Genomic DNA, 13,733 nt, shown 5'->3' with positions numbered 1-13,733 from the left:
CAGCGCATCACGATGTGGGAGGTCCCCACGTGAGCCATGCTTCTCCTTGACCCCTGACCCTTGCTGATGCTGTCCGCTTGGGACACTCGGCCTGTCTCCTCTTTAACTCCTACTAATTCCACAGAACCAGCCACGGTTTCCACCTCTTCCAGGAAGGCTTCCAGATCTCCCCCACCCACAGCTGAGTTACATACTCCTCATCTCTGCCCCTGAGTATCCTGTGCCAATTTCTATCACTTCTATTTACCATATATTACATTACAGTTACCAGTTTATGTCTGTCTTGCCCAAAATTAGGACCTCATTTAGGACAGGCGTTGTATCTTTTTCATCTTTGTACCCCAGTGCCTTGCACAGGGTACGTAGTGTTGGATCAGTGCTTACGGAGAATAGAGTGAACAGGGGATCTGAGAACAACACCGGAGTCCTCATCTGCTGCATGCAAGATACTGCGTCAGATGTGTATTTAATCTTCAGCAAAATATGCAAAGTGGGCATAATTATTCAATCTCATCAAATGAGGAAAGCGAAGCTCGCAGAGCACAAACACCTTTCTTTAGGTCCCATAATTAGTAAGTAAGAGCAGCATCTTCAGACTCAAAGCCCCCGAGGCAGGAACGTCTGTGCTCTCTTCATGACAGCATCACCCGCTCCCTGACAGCCGAGAGCTGAAGGGCCCAGGCTGGGAGTGTCCTGGCTGGACAGGAGGGGCCGGGGTGCAGGGTGACCCAGCATGTAACAAGCCTCTTTCTGGCTATATGGGGTCTTTGGCTTTTGGCGGCCCACATTTGGCCACTGCACAGATATGCTGGTGAGAATTAGTGCCTCTCCACTAGCCAACCTCCCTGGAAGAACTGCCCAGGTTTCCCTCTTCACCCTTGTATGACCTCAGGGTTATTGCCTCAAAATTTTTTATAACTTCACTTCCTCCAGATAGCATTTAGCTTTTATAAAAACCCACCCAATTCGTTATCTGCTCACATTTCTCCAGATGTTTTACCTCCCACTCCTGTCTTTCTTAATGACTCTAGGGGGTTGATTACCAGCAGGGTTAAAGCTGTCAAATTATTCTTGGCTCTATTCCACTTCTTTTTTTTTTTTTTTTTTAATTTTTAAATCCATCTCCAAAGTTCAATTCAAAATCTTCACCCATGGATCAATAATCTTGCTTTTCTAATTTTAGCCGATTTACAGTACCAGAGCTATATAATGGAGAATAGTTTCATTTTCCTATGACTATTCAACCTGAAGATTTTGCTATTGGCTCTACTTCCAGGCTTACTTCTCTCCTCCCTCCGGCTCACACCGAACAGAGAGCTAGAAAGGCAAGAGGAGCCTCATCTCTTCAGGAAGGATCTTCCTATGACAGTCTAGGCTTCTTTGGTCTTAGCTTCTTTCTCAGGGAAGGGAAAAGGATATCCCCGGGATCCCAGAGAAATCAGCAAATTTATACCTGTTGATCTTGAGAGAGTGGAGAGTGAAGACAAATAGTTTTATTCGTGCAATAGATTTAATGGGGCTGCCAGACTCTCTTCATTCTAGATGCCACCTTCTATCCACAGAGCTACCCAGGAATATGAGGCGTGGAACAAAATTTGAGGCTCACAGAGTCATCACAAGAACCCCACCGAATCCTACCCCTGGAGGCTGGCTGCTCACCCCCAGCTGGGGGCGACCTGCAACTCCTCCTGCAGCTGGGACAGGACTAGACTAGACAGTTCTGAGATGAGTCCTGATTTGAATTTCAAGACCCACTTCTACTAACACAAAAGTGACACTGGGAAGCAGAGGATGCCGCTTTCCCTGAACTTGGATTTTTTTTTTTTTTAAATTGAAGTGTGGTTAATGTACAATAATATATGTTACAGATGTACAATATAGTGATTCACCATTTTTAAAGGTTATACTCCATTTATGGTTATTATAAAATATTGGCTATATTCCCTGTGTTGTACAATATACCCTTGTAGCTTATTTTATACCTAAGAGTTTGTACCTCTTAACCCCCTACCCCTGTATTGCCCCTCCCCACTTCCCTCTTTCCACTGGTAACCACGGGTTTGTTCTCTAGATCTGTGAGTCTGCTTCTTTTTTTCTCCAAGGTTCTGGATCTTTTTTAGAGGGGGCGGTTTCTTGATTTGGAAGAGCAGTAAAAGGACACCAAAGCAATCTTAATTCTGAGGCCTCAGGGAAGCACTCCAATTGTTCTCTTGTTAAAATACTAATGGGAACTTGCAACTTCTCTCCTTCATTCAGTGACCCAGAGCCTTGGAATAGCCTCTAGGATACCCAAAGCACAGCATTATTTAAAATATTCAAAACGCCAATAATTAAATATTTATACTGCACTTAACATTTTACAAAGCACGTTTTCATTTAATATTTCTTTTTTTTTTGCGGTACACGGGCCTCTCACTGTTGCGGCCTCTCCCGTTGCGGAGCACAGGCTCCGGACGCGCAGGCCCAGCGGCCACGGCTCACGAGCTCAGCCGCTCCGTGGCATGTGGGATCTTCCCGGACCGAGGCACGAACCCGTGTCCCCTGCATCGGCAGGCGGACTCTCAACCACTGTGGCACCGGGGAAGCCTTAATATTTCTTTTGTGCAATTGGGAAAGCTCTGCATTGCCTCAGAGCTAGGGTTACAACATACGATGAAGCTGTATATTATGTTTCCTTTGAAATATCTTTATATATTTTCATAGACATAAAGTCAGAGATCATCATATGAGCTGGGTAATCACAGAACAAGTAGTTTTGGGAAATGTAAGTGAACATTTTTTAAGACCTTGCAACTTCATCTCAAGTGATTTTTGCCATCCGCATACTCCACTCTAAGGCTGAAATTATCCAAATGACGTTTTATTTTTCACCTACAGTAAAAAAATTTGTAATGTTTTCATACATGGTAGCTTACACCACCCTGCCACCCATCACACACACTGCAATTGTATGCTTCTTGTCATTAGTTTTCTAAGGACAAAATTTTCCTATCTTTTTGACAAAGGAGTTGGAGTGAATACACACACACACACATTAGATAAGTTAAAATAAAATTTTGTTTTCCAGCAAAGGATTGTAATGAAAACTTTCTCAGGACTAATTCACTGTATGTAAGACAGCTTTAGGCTCATGTTTTAAAATATACTACAGTGCTTTGGCAGGACAGCCATGTTTGTCAAAAAGGTATTTTTTATGTCAACAGTGCTTCATAGGCTGACAGGTTTTTTATACATTAATATTTTTAATCCAAATATTCAAATCCAAATATTGAATATACTTAATTGGATTTGACTGTATCTGTTTATTTGGCCAGAATGTTATCAGAGTAGATGAAACCAGATAAAACTGTTAATCTAGGACCACAGCTTGTCATCTCTGATCACTCCTTTTACTCTGTATATAATAAGCTGGAACTCACAGACATTCCTCATTCGGGTAAGTCACACATTTCCTCAATACCCTTATTCATATGTTCTCCTCACATTTCCAATAGAAATATGAAAAATCATGTATGTATTAGTTTGCTAGGGCTTCCATAACAAACTACCACAGCATGGGTGGTTTAAACAACAGAAGTTTATTTCCTCACAGTTCTAGATCCTAGAAGTCCAAGATCAAGGTGTTGGCAGGGTTGGTTTCTTATTTCTTCACACAATCTTCCCTCTGTACCTGTATGTGTCCAAATTTCCTCTTCTTATAAGGATAGTCTTAGTGGATTAGGGCCTACCCTAATGACCTCATTTTAACTTAATTACCTTTAAAGATCCTATCTCCAAATACAGTCATGCTCTGGATCTGAGGTACCAGGGGTTAGGACGGTGATATATGAATTTTAAGGGGGACACAATTCAGCCATTAATGATACAGTTCAGATATCCCCTTGCACAGAGAATGGTTTTTAATCAAAGTGTCTGCATATTCTCCAAATATCCAGATTACTAGTTACTTTGGCCCACGGACCCCAATTAAGTAGGAGGTAAAAATCTAGTAGTCACACTGGCTATTTGGTGTCATACAGACCAAATTGTGAGGCCTTGAGCTCTCAACCCCACCACTTCGCAAAGCATTCTCTCCCAGAAGGCAGTTTAGGCTCACTTAACTTGTGCCTTCAGCAAAGAGAGACAAGCTCTTGAGATAGTCAAGGTGAACTTGGCCCTTCTTCTTTCAAGGGTGGCCACCTGGCTACCTGCTCCCATGATGGAAATGATATCTTAAAGATGAACCTGTCTCACCAAATCTAAGTGCTCTCAATAACTCTCTCAGGCCCTTCAGGAACATTTCATGGTGGTGAGATAGGAGCTAAATTCTGTGCAATAGTGGAAATGGTTAACCCAAGTGCATAACACAGTCCCAGTAGGAGGAGTTTGGGGTAACTCTAAATCAATCTTTGAAATGTCTTTGTCAGAATGTCTCTGTTCAAGCACTAATACTAACAAAACAAGTTACCTCTCTGTATTCCCTATTACATATTTTCTGAAGAGTAGGAATTTTTGTCCTTTTTTTTCTTCTGTTGTCAACTCAGTGCTTGGGTTCAGTAAACGTGCGTTCAATAATTAAATTCACTCTCTTTTGTGTTGTTTTTTACATCTATGATCTGTGCCACACACTTAAGAGACTCCTTCCTTTCCTAAAACTTATCTTTTCTGTATCCTCCTTACCTAGAATATAAGTATTGAAGGGGATTATCTTATATTTAAGATATAAGGGCATTATCTTATATTTATGTAAGTCCTGGTGACTGATTCATTCCCTGTACACAAGGGACGCCAGTCTTACTTGTGTATTGTTCACTGACTCGATTTAAAAAATCATATTGCAAATTTCAAGATTTAAAAATCTTTCTTTATGGTGGAATGGTGACAGTTGTTGAAGCTGTGATGGACACAAGGGACTCAGTATAGCCTTCTTTCAATTTTTGTGTATATTTGAACATTTGTATAATACAAAGGTGAACAAATTAGAAGATTACAATCGAAAAGTACACCTTTGAGTACATCGTAATTTGTTTTAATTTTTTAAATATCCAGTTTATGCTGAATATTTCTAATTCCCCCCCCCAGATATCATTATTAAATTTCTGGATGAAATAGAACTCAAATTACTCATTTAGCATCAGCAGGCTTGACTCATTTTTTCATGGAAGTTTTTGATAGACTAACAATGTTAGTGAACATGGAAGGGATACCTTTCCATGGAGCTGTGCTAAAATACCTTTAGGGACCAAATGATTATCCCTGCTTTCAGAAGAGATGGTATGGAGAAGAGAATAGTGAGGGTGTGAAAGGGACACATATCTGGGCCCACGCAAAGATACAAGCAGTAGAAAACAAAGGCAGCCTGCAGTGAGCATGTGCTACAACTCTCTACCCTTGCTCCACCCCCCAAGGACTGGCAGACAGAGGGCCAGAAGGAATAAGATATCTAGATCTGCTCTTGAAGGGATGGGAGAACCCAGCGATGTTTTGAGTGACCTGGTAAAACATCTTGAATTGCTTCTTAAACTTTTAGGACTTGGCAAAATTCAAAACATGTTTTGCCAGGCACTTTTTTTCCCCTTAATTTTTAAGCCCCTGTGTATTTCAAGGGAAATTTAATCCGTATGTTTCTGATTCATTTACACTTAACTCATCAAAATGCTGTTTTTTAAGAGTTATTTGATGTCTGAGATGCTGTATGAGCATTTTGTGTTAGTCTTCCTTTTTTTTCAAACCATGAAGTTGCTTTTTACCAGCAGTGAGCAGAACTTCAACCACTGGAGACTTAATCTCAATTTTCAACTAACGACCCACTAAATTCAAGTGTCTTTTAATTTGCCCAAACATTTTCTCTACATGAGAGTGCATGACCTGTCAAAGAGGACCATAACCAGCCACTCAAGAAACACACAAGAAATAAGCCAGCCTTCCCTGAAACAGTGATATTGCTTTCAATTAAAGGACATCTTTTCTGCAAGGTCTTTCACAAGTTTCTTCCAGTAAATCAGTATGACCTCTGTATTTTTAGAACTTTTGGTATCAGCCTCTGTTGTTGCATGGATCTGACACTCAACTGCAGAGATCTGTGTATGAATTTGTCTTCTTTTTTTGGACTGGGTATTTGTTAGGAGTTTTGGTGGCAAACAACAGAAGCCAACTCTTACAAAGCAAAATGAAATAGGGAATTCATTGAGGGTATATTAGGTAGCACCAGAACAGATGGAAGCATAGAAAACTAGGACTAGGACCTGGACAATCGTAGGCATCCAGGCACTTCCAAGGGAAAATGAGTGACTATGTTCCATTCTTGTATCACTAGCCTCAAGATTCAGAGAAGGGGAGTGCAATCGTTTCAATTTGCTTCACATGCATTCTCCTTTAGTAGAGGAGGGGCAGAGCATCTAATTTTCTATCTCAGACAGAATGCTTGTGGTGGGAGAGGGTGACTCCTCAGGAGGGATTAGGGAAGGGGAACTAGGTGCTGTGAGCATCTTCAGGACAGAGATTGTTTTTCATCTTTACATCCCTAGAGTCCAGGAGAGGGCATGGCATATGGTCTATATTTTAAAGTCCAAATTAATCATTAAGGAACCATTCTTTCAAAAGCAGACAATGATAGAGAGGTTTAATACATTTGCATAACTGACAAATGCATTAAAATAGAATTGAGGGATTTCTGATCAAGTAAAATGAAGTAAACGTACTTCACTCTGTCCACTCCCTGGAGAGAATACATAAAGCAGCTATTTGAGGACTCTCAAAAGTAAATAGCACTAGGCAGATTGAGAAGAAGACCAGAGTTCAAAATACCATCAAACCAATATTGAGTTGAAGTTACAATTTATATTTCTCCCAGTATCCCTTGGCTTAAACTCAATGTACCAGAAGGTACAGAGAGATACAGGGTGCAGAGAGAACTCCAGGAGAAAGCCTCTAGATCTTGCTCAAGGAGAGAGAAAGGGAAATTCTAATACTCTAACATGTAGAAATCTATGCTTTTATTCTCTCTCTCTCTTATCTGTTTTTCCATGCCCCGGACACCAAGCGATGCTGTGTTGGCAGCAGCAGCCTGCAGCAATGTGAGTCTGTAGGATCCAAAACTCTGAGGGAAGGGCACCTTCCTCTCCATTCAGTGGAGCTGTGGTTCCAAGAGTATGGAGCCAACCCCCATTGCTTTTATTCTCTGTCTTCCTGCCACTTGGCCCTAGATATGAGCACACTGGAGAAGTGCACAGTAGAACAAGGTAACTAATGCCTCACCTTTCTGGTTAGAGATCCAAAAAGAAGAGCCCCAGAGAGCCAAAAGTAGTAGGGATTTTGCAGAGAGATGAAAACCAGAGAAATCAACATGATAAAGGTGTTTATGAACTCCAGGGCTTACCATCTGAGCCATACATATATGAATCTGATCTGATTCAGCAGAGATTTTGAGAACTGAACTAACAGATAAAACCACAGGCAACAAAGCAAACTGTCTGCTGGGGGGCACAAACATGAGACAGATCTGATACTGCAAAGGCTCTGACAACTGAACTAATATTGGATACACAGCCAACAGCACGTATATTGGAACTTGCAGCCTGACCCTACAACACTTTTCATAAGATATAAACAAGTCCCAGAGTTTCAAAATATTCAAATTGGCTAGAGCATAATACAAAATTTCTCAGCATACAAAGAACCAGAAAAATCTCAACTTACATGGAAAAAGACAATCAACAGATGCTAATGTCACAATGGCAAAAACACTGGAATTATTTATTGAAGCCTTTAGAGAAGCTATTATACAAATGGTCCAGAAAGCAATTGCAAACTCTCTTAAAATGAATGGAAAAATTAAAATCTCAGCAAATGAAAGAAGATACAAAGAGCAAAATGACAACAAATTAGAACTGGGAAACAAAACAACTGAAACTTATTTGGTGGGCTCAACCACAGAGAGGCCATGTAAGAGGAAAAAACTGCTAAACTTGAAGTTAGGTGAATAGACATTATCCAAGCTGAACAACAGAGAGAAAAACATTGAAATAAAAATGTACAGAGCCTTAAGAATCTGTGGGTCAATAACTAAAGATTGAACATTTGTGTCATCCAGAAGGGAAGGAGAAAGAATGCAGTGACCAAAAACAATTGAAGAAATAATGGCTGAAAACTCTCCAAATTTGGCAAAGACATAAATTATAGAAAGGGGAAGGAAATAGGGATAAAACAGAATAAACAAAACAAATACAATGATAAAACTAAACCAAATATATCAATAATTACATTAAAAGCAAATGGCCTAAATGTATCAGTTAAAAGACAGAGATGGACAGAATGGATTAAAAAAAAAGCTATCTACAAGAAACTAATTTCAAACATGGTGATATAGGTAAGTTAAAAGGATGAAAAAAAATATATACCATGCACTATACCAACCACCAGTTAAATAAAATTGGAGTGGCTACATTATATCAGACAGAGTAGACTTCAGAGAAAAGAAAATTGCCAAGCAAAAAGAAGAATGTAACATAAAGATTAAAAAGTTAAATTCACCAAGTAAAAATAACAATCATAAATCTTTATGTACTTAACAACAGAGCTTGAAAAAATGAAGAGAAAACTGGCAGAATTGAAAAGAAATAGACAAATTCACAGTTACCGCTAGACACTTTAACCCTTTTCTCTCAGTAATAGATAGAAATCTCAAGGGAAATATTTTGGGGTGTAGTTAAAAGAATGTGTAAAGAGCGCTTCCCTGGTGGCGCAGTGGTTGAGAGTCCGCGTGCCAATGCAGGGTATATGGCTTCGTGCCCCTGTCCAGGAGGATGCCATCTGCTGTGGAGCGGCTGGGCCCGGGAGCCATGGCCGCTGAGCCTGCACGTCCGGAGCCTGCACTCCGCAACGGGAGAGGCCACAGCAGTGAGAGGCCTGCGCACCACAAAAAAAAAAAAAAAAAAAAAAAAAAGAATGTGTAAAGAAAATTTTTTTTTTTTTTTTTTGCGGTATGCGGGCCTCTCACTGTTGTGGCCTCTCCCGTTGCGGAGCACAGGCTCACGGGCTTAGTTGCTCCGCGGCATGTGGGATCTTCCCGGACCAGGGCACGAACCCGTGTCTCCTGCATCGGCAGGCGGATTCTCAACCACCGCGCCACCAGGGAAGCCCAAGAAAATTTTTTTATAGCAGTAAGTGTTTATATATTTTTAGAAAAGTCTCAAACCAGTTATCTAATCTTATACATTAAGAAAGTAGAAAAAGAATCACAAAACATATGTAAAGAAAGCAGAATGAAGAAAATAGTAAAGGTAAGAACAGAGATCAATAAAATAGAAAGTAGGAGAAAAATTAATAAAATCAAAAGCTGGTTCTTTAAAAAGATTAAAAGAATTGACAAACCACCATCAAGAACAACAAAAGGAAAAAGTGAGAAGAAACAAATTACCAATATCAAGAATGAAAGAGAAGATATCATTACTGACCCTACAGGCATTAAAAGGGTAATAAAGGGATACTCTGGGCACCTCTATGCACACAAATTCTATTTCAGACCAAATTGATCAATTCCTTCCTTGAAAAACAGAAACTACCCAAACTAGCCCAAGATAAAAGAGATAACATACATAGGCCTATAACTCTATATTCTTATATCCATATTCATATAATGAATTTTGCTTTTATATAAGGTGTAAGGTGTATGTATAACTCAAAACAGATTATAGATCTAAATGTAAAACAAAAAGCTATAACACTTATAGAAGAAAACAAGGGACAAAATATTTGAGATCTGGAGTTAGGCAAGGAGTTGTTACACATTATACCAAAAGCATGTTCCATAAAAGAAAAGAAAAGATAAACTGAACTTTATAAAAGTTAGATACTTTCGCTCTCTGAAAGGAAAAGCAAGTTATAAACTGGGAGAAAACATCTGCAAAGCAAATATTTGGCAAAGGACTTGTTCTAGTACACTTTTTATAAAACCTCAAAACTTAATAGTAAGAAAACAAACATCCAGTTAAAAAGTGGTACAGACATTTCACCAAGGGTGGCAGCAAATAAGCACATGAAAAAATGTTCAGCATCATTAGCTATTAGGAGAATTCAAATTAAAACTGTGATGGGGTACCACTAACATCTATTAGAAGGTAGACTATTTTAAAAACCAGGAATTGGACTGGTGGCAGACAGAAGTGGAGTCATCTGACAGCCTAAGTGCACTAAAGAAAATGGAATTTTACTTTGATTGATCTCAGTGGATACTCAGCAGGGAAAAAAAAAAAAAAAAGAGTCATTTAGTCGTCCCTCCTTTAGACCCAGCTGAATGCAGTATTGATGCTTATTGAAGGTGAGTGGGAATTTAGGAACTAATCATAAAAAAAAGTAATCCACCCAAATACTTAAAGCATAGGTTTACCACATTCCGTATTTTAGTCAAAGCATGGGTACCTGAATTCAGCCTGGTGCATTACAATTAGGTTGTATCTGTCATCTTCATAAATAAAACCAATGTGTTTAAACTGTTTTCGTAGTTGAAAATGATGGTCTAGTTTCAAAGCAATGTACTTGGGGAAGGACAGGAGAGAAAGGCAGGCCATTGAGAGAATTGTCCCAGGCATCATTGTCAAGGCATCCATACATAAAGAATGATATATGAGCCCTCCTAGATTTTAATCATACCCAAATCTGAAGATAAATGTTAAACACACACAAAAATACAATAGCTTAGAGTATGACTTAGGAAACAAATCAATACATAAAAATGGATTTACACGAAAATATTTCATCTACACCAAAAAAGGCAAAATGTGGGGCAGAAACTAACAAATCAGCGGACATAAAAACCACAAACATCCGAAGTGGAATGTGGCTAAAGACAATAGACTCTAGAGAACAAATAACAGACAGGGGAGTCCACTGCAACCGATCTGTATCTTGGCTCCAACACTTACTTGCCGTACAACCTGGGAAAATTACTTAAGCACTCTGAGGACTAGTTTCATCATCCATAAAGTAGCATTTTAAAAGTACCTAATTTATTTTGGTCATTTGGGTTAAATGAGAGAAAGCATGAGACACACAACCTAAAATAGCCCCTGGCCCATAGCAAGGACTGAAAACATATTCGCCATTGTTATTTTATCTTCATCGTCCGTCATAGAAGAAACATGTTGATAGCCTTGCAAAATCCCAGCATCAGGAAGGGTACACCGCTTGCAGAACCTCAGTCCTCTAAAAGAGCATATACAAGTCACTGATTGTCCCGTCCCCTTGGGAAGGGTCCACTTTTCGGTGACACTGTGCACAGAACTCTGCCCAGATGTCAGGGGTTCTGGATACTTGGTGTAATGCTTTTAGTATGACAGTGTTTTACTTTTGTTTCTGGCAAGAATTAATAAATTACTTATGATATTTAATAAGAAGCAGATGTTCCCAACGAGAATGGGGCCTGGTTGCCCATTAATTCGGGTTGGATTTTTCTTGCCATGTTGAATGGAAGCAGACAGAGTAGGTGATCCACACGATATTTTGCGTGACCAAAGTTGTCTGCAGACAGTAGAGCTGAGAACAATTGCTCTGTATAATTCAAAATGGATGGAACAATGATACGATGTTTATAATTAGAAAAAGCATTTGGTTTCTATAGTTAAAAGTTAATAAGCCCTATGGTCCTGAAACTGTTACAGCTAGCAAGAAGAAATGTTCATTTAACTTTATCCTAATTTTGAGATTTTATGATTCCTTAATATAATAATTACAAAATAAGTTGTATAGTTAATAAAGGCCAAACAAATTTAGAAAGTGGAGGATTATGATGACCTGAGGAATCAGGGAAGGCCATTTCACAGGAAGCGGGAAGTCTCACCTGGCAGGTGGGTTAAAAACGTAACGACAAGATAATGGAGAAAAGTGTGAACATAGAACTGGTTTCTTCATACGTATTTAAGGGCAAAGGAATCCTTGGACATGGTGGGAAGTGTCTATGGAAAGACAGAAAATCATGTAGGAATTGACAGTGAAATGTAAAAGCTATATGATCAATGGAATGTATACAATATACCTAAAACTTTTCAGAGCATAGATAAGAACACAAGTAAATATTCTAGGGAGAAACACTGTGGGTGTTCTAAGGGTATGTAATGTGGTTACTGAGAGGTAAGTGCTCACAAAACATTTCTTAGAACTATTGTTTTCGAATATGCATCCTTTCATGGGGCAAGGAGGGTCACAGAGTTGGGCTAGATTGGTAAATAGGTGGACAAATATATACTACCTTTTGGGACTTAATCTCCATCATTAATCAGAGAAGACATTTACAATTAGGTGGCACAATTAATATTACAACCCTTCCCTGAGAACCTACAAATAATTTTATATCGATTCCTTCCTCTTGCCCTCATAAAAACGGTCACATATACGATTAACTTTATTTTAGAGGTGTGAAACCCAAACCTGAAAGAGAGTATGACTTACTCAAGATTTCTCCGCTAACTAATAAGGGGTGAGGTTAACTAGTAAGTGGTTTCCCAGAGGAAGCTCCTGAGAATCTATCGTGTGCCTCTCTTCTCAACTCTGCATTCAGCCATGTGACACTGGTGGTTTGAGACTGGCCACCGTGGGAGTATTTACACATGGAAACAGGCAAATGAACTCTACAAGTCAGGGATTCCACCCACCTTGAGAGGAGGTATTAAACATTTTACCACCATATCATTAAGCAGAACACAGCTTGTGCAGACAGGGGTTCCATCCTGTCTACCCAAGAGCATCAACTGGCCAAATCTTGTCCTGGTAATGCTTCTACCCTTCTGACCCTCTCTCATGGGTGCATTTACAGGAGCCCACAAATGCACTAGCAGATACTTCAAGGCACATCCCTAACTCTTTACAGAAATTTAGTGTTAACATTGTTCTGCTAATGATGTGAAGACAGCCTTTGGGAGGAAGGAATGAAACAGTTAGACTTCAGTGATTTCATAAAAATCAAATACCTTGTGTAACTATAACTCAAAATCTTTGGTTGGTCCACATAGTATAAGGAACCTTAACACATTTGGAACCTGGAGATGATTACCAAATATTCCAGCCAGGTAAATAGATAAGCATATCATGCTTGGATACTGGGTAACTATAATTTTATTCACTTATCCTTGTAAGGAGGTCACTGTATTTAAAATATTAATGTCAATTTACTATAAACCAATGTTTCTCAAATAGTTTTAGGCATTTAACTTTTGTTTGTATTATTGTAAAAGCTATGGAATAAATATGATTTTTCAAAGTATTTATCACAAATGCCACATGGCTTCGTAATAGAATAATGAGGAACTAGTAAATTCAGGTTATTATATTCCTCAGATCCTCCATCATTCAGTCTTTAATTGACCATGTCTCTTTCTTCTACAAAGACTTTATGTAGCCGAGCAGAGTCAACAAAAACACCAGCAGTACCAAAAAAAAAAAAAAAAAAAGAAAGAAAGGAAGCCAGTAAGAAAAGCAGATTGCAGTAGGAATGGAAAGATCTGGAAGTCACAATAATTACATTTTTACTTTAACTTAGTGGGTGCTAAAGAAAACAACATTGTCTGGCCTGGCTGCAAAGCTCACTATATTTTACACAGAAGTTGGAAGATAGAGGATTTCTTTTTTAAGCATGTATCCAAGGATTATGCCATTATGACAAGGCCTAATTTGCTCTCAAAGAGGTTATGAGATGGGACCCATCAATTATGTCTCTAAAGATAAGCTGATTCTATACAAAAAGGAAACGGGTAATACATATG

The sequence above is a fragment of the Kogia breviceps genome, chromosome 9 (assembly GCF_026419965.1).
Source record: "Kogia breviceps isolate mKogBre1 chromosome 9, mKogBre1 haplotype 1, whole genome shotgun sequence".
NCBI classification, from domain to species: Eukaryota; Metazoa; Chordata; class Mammalia; order Artiodactyla; family Physeteridae; genus Kogia; species Kogia breviceps.
Note: the sequence above shows the minus strand (reverse complement) of the source record.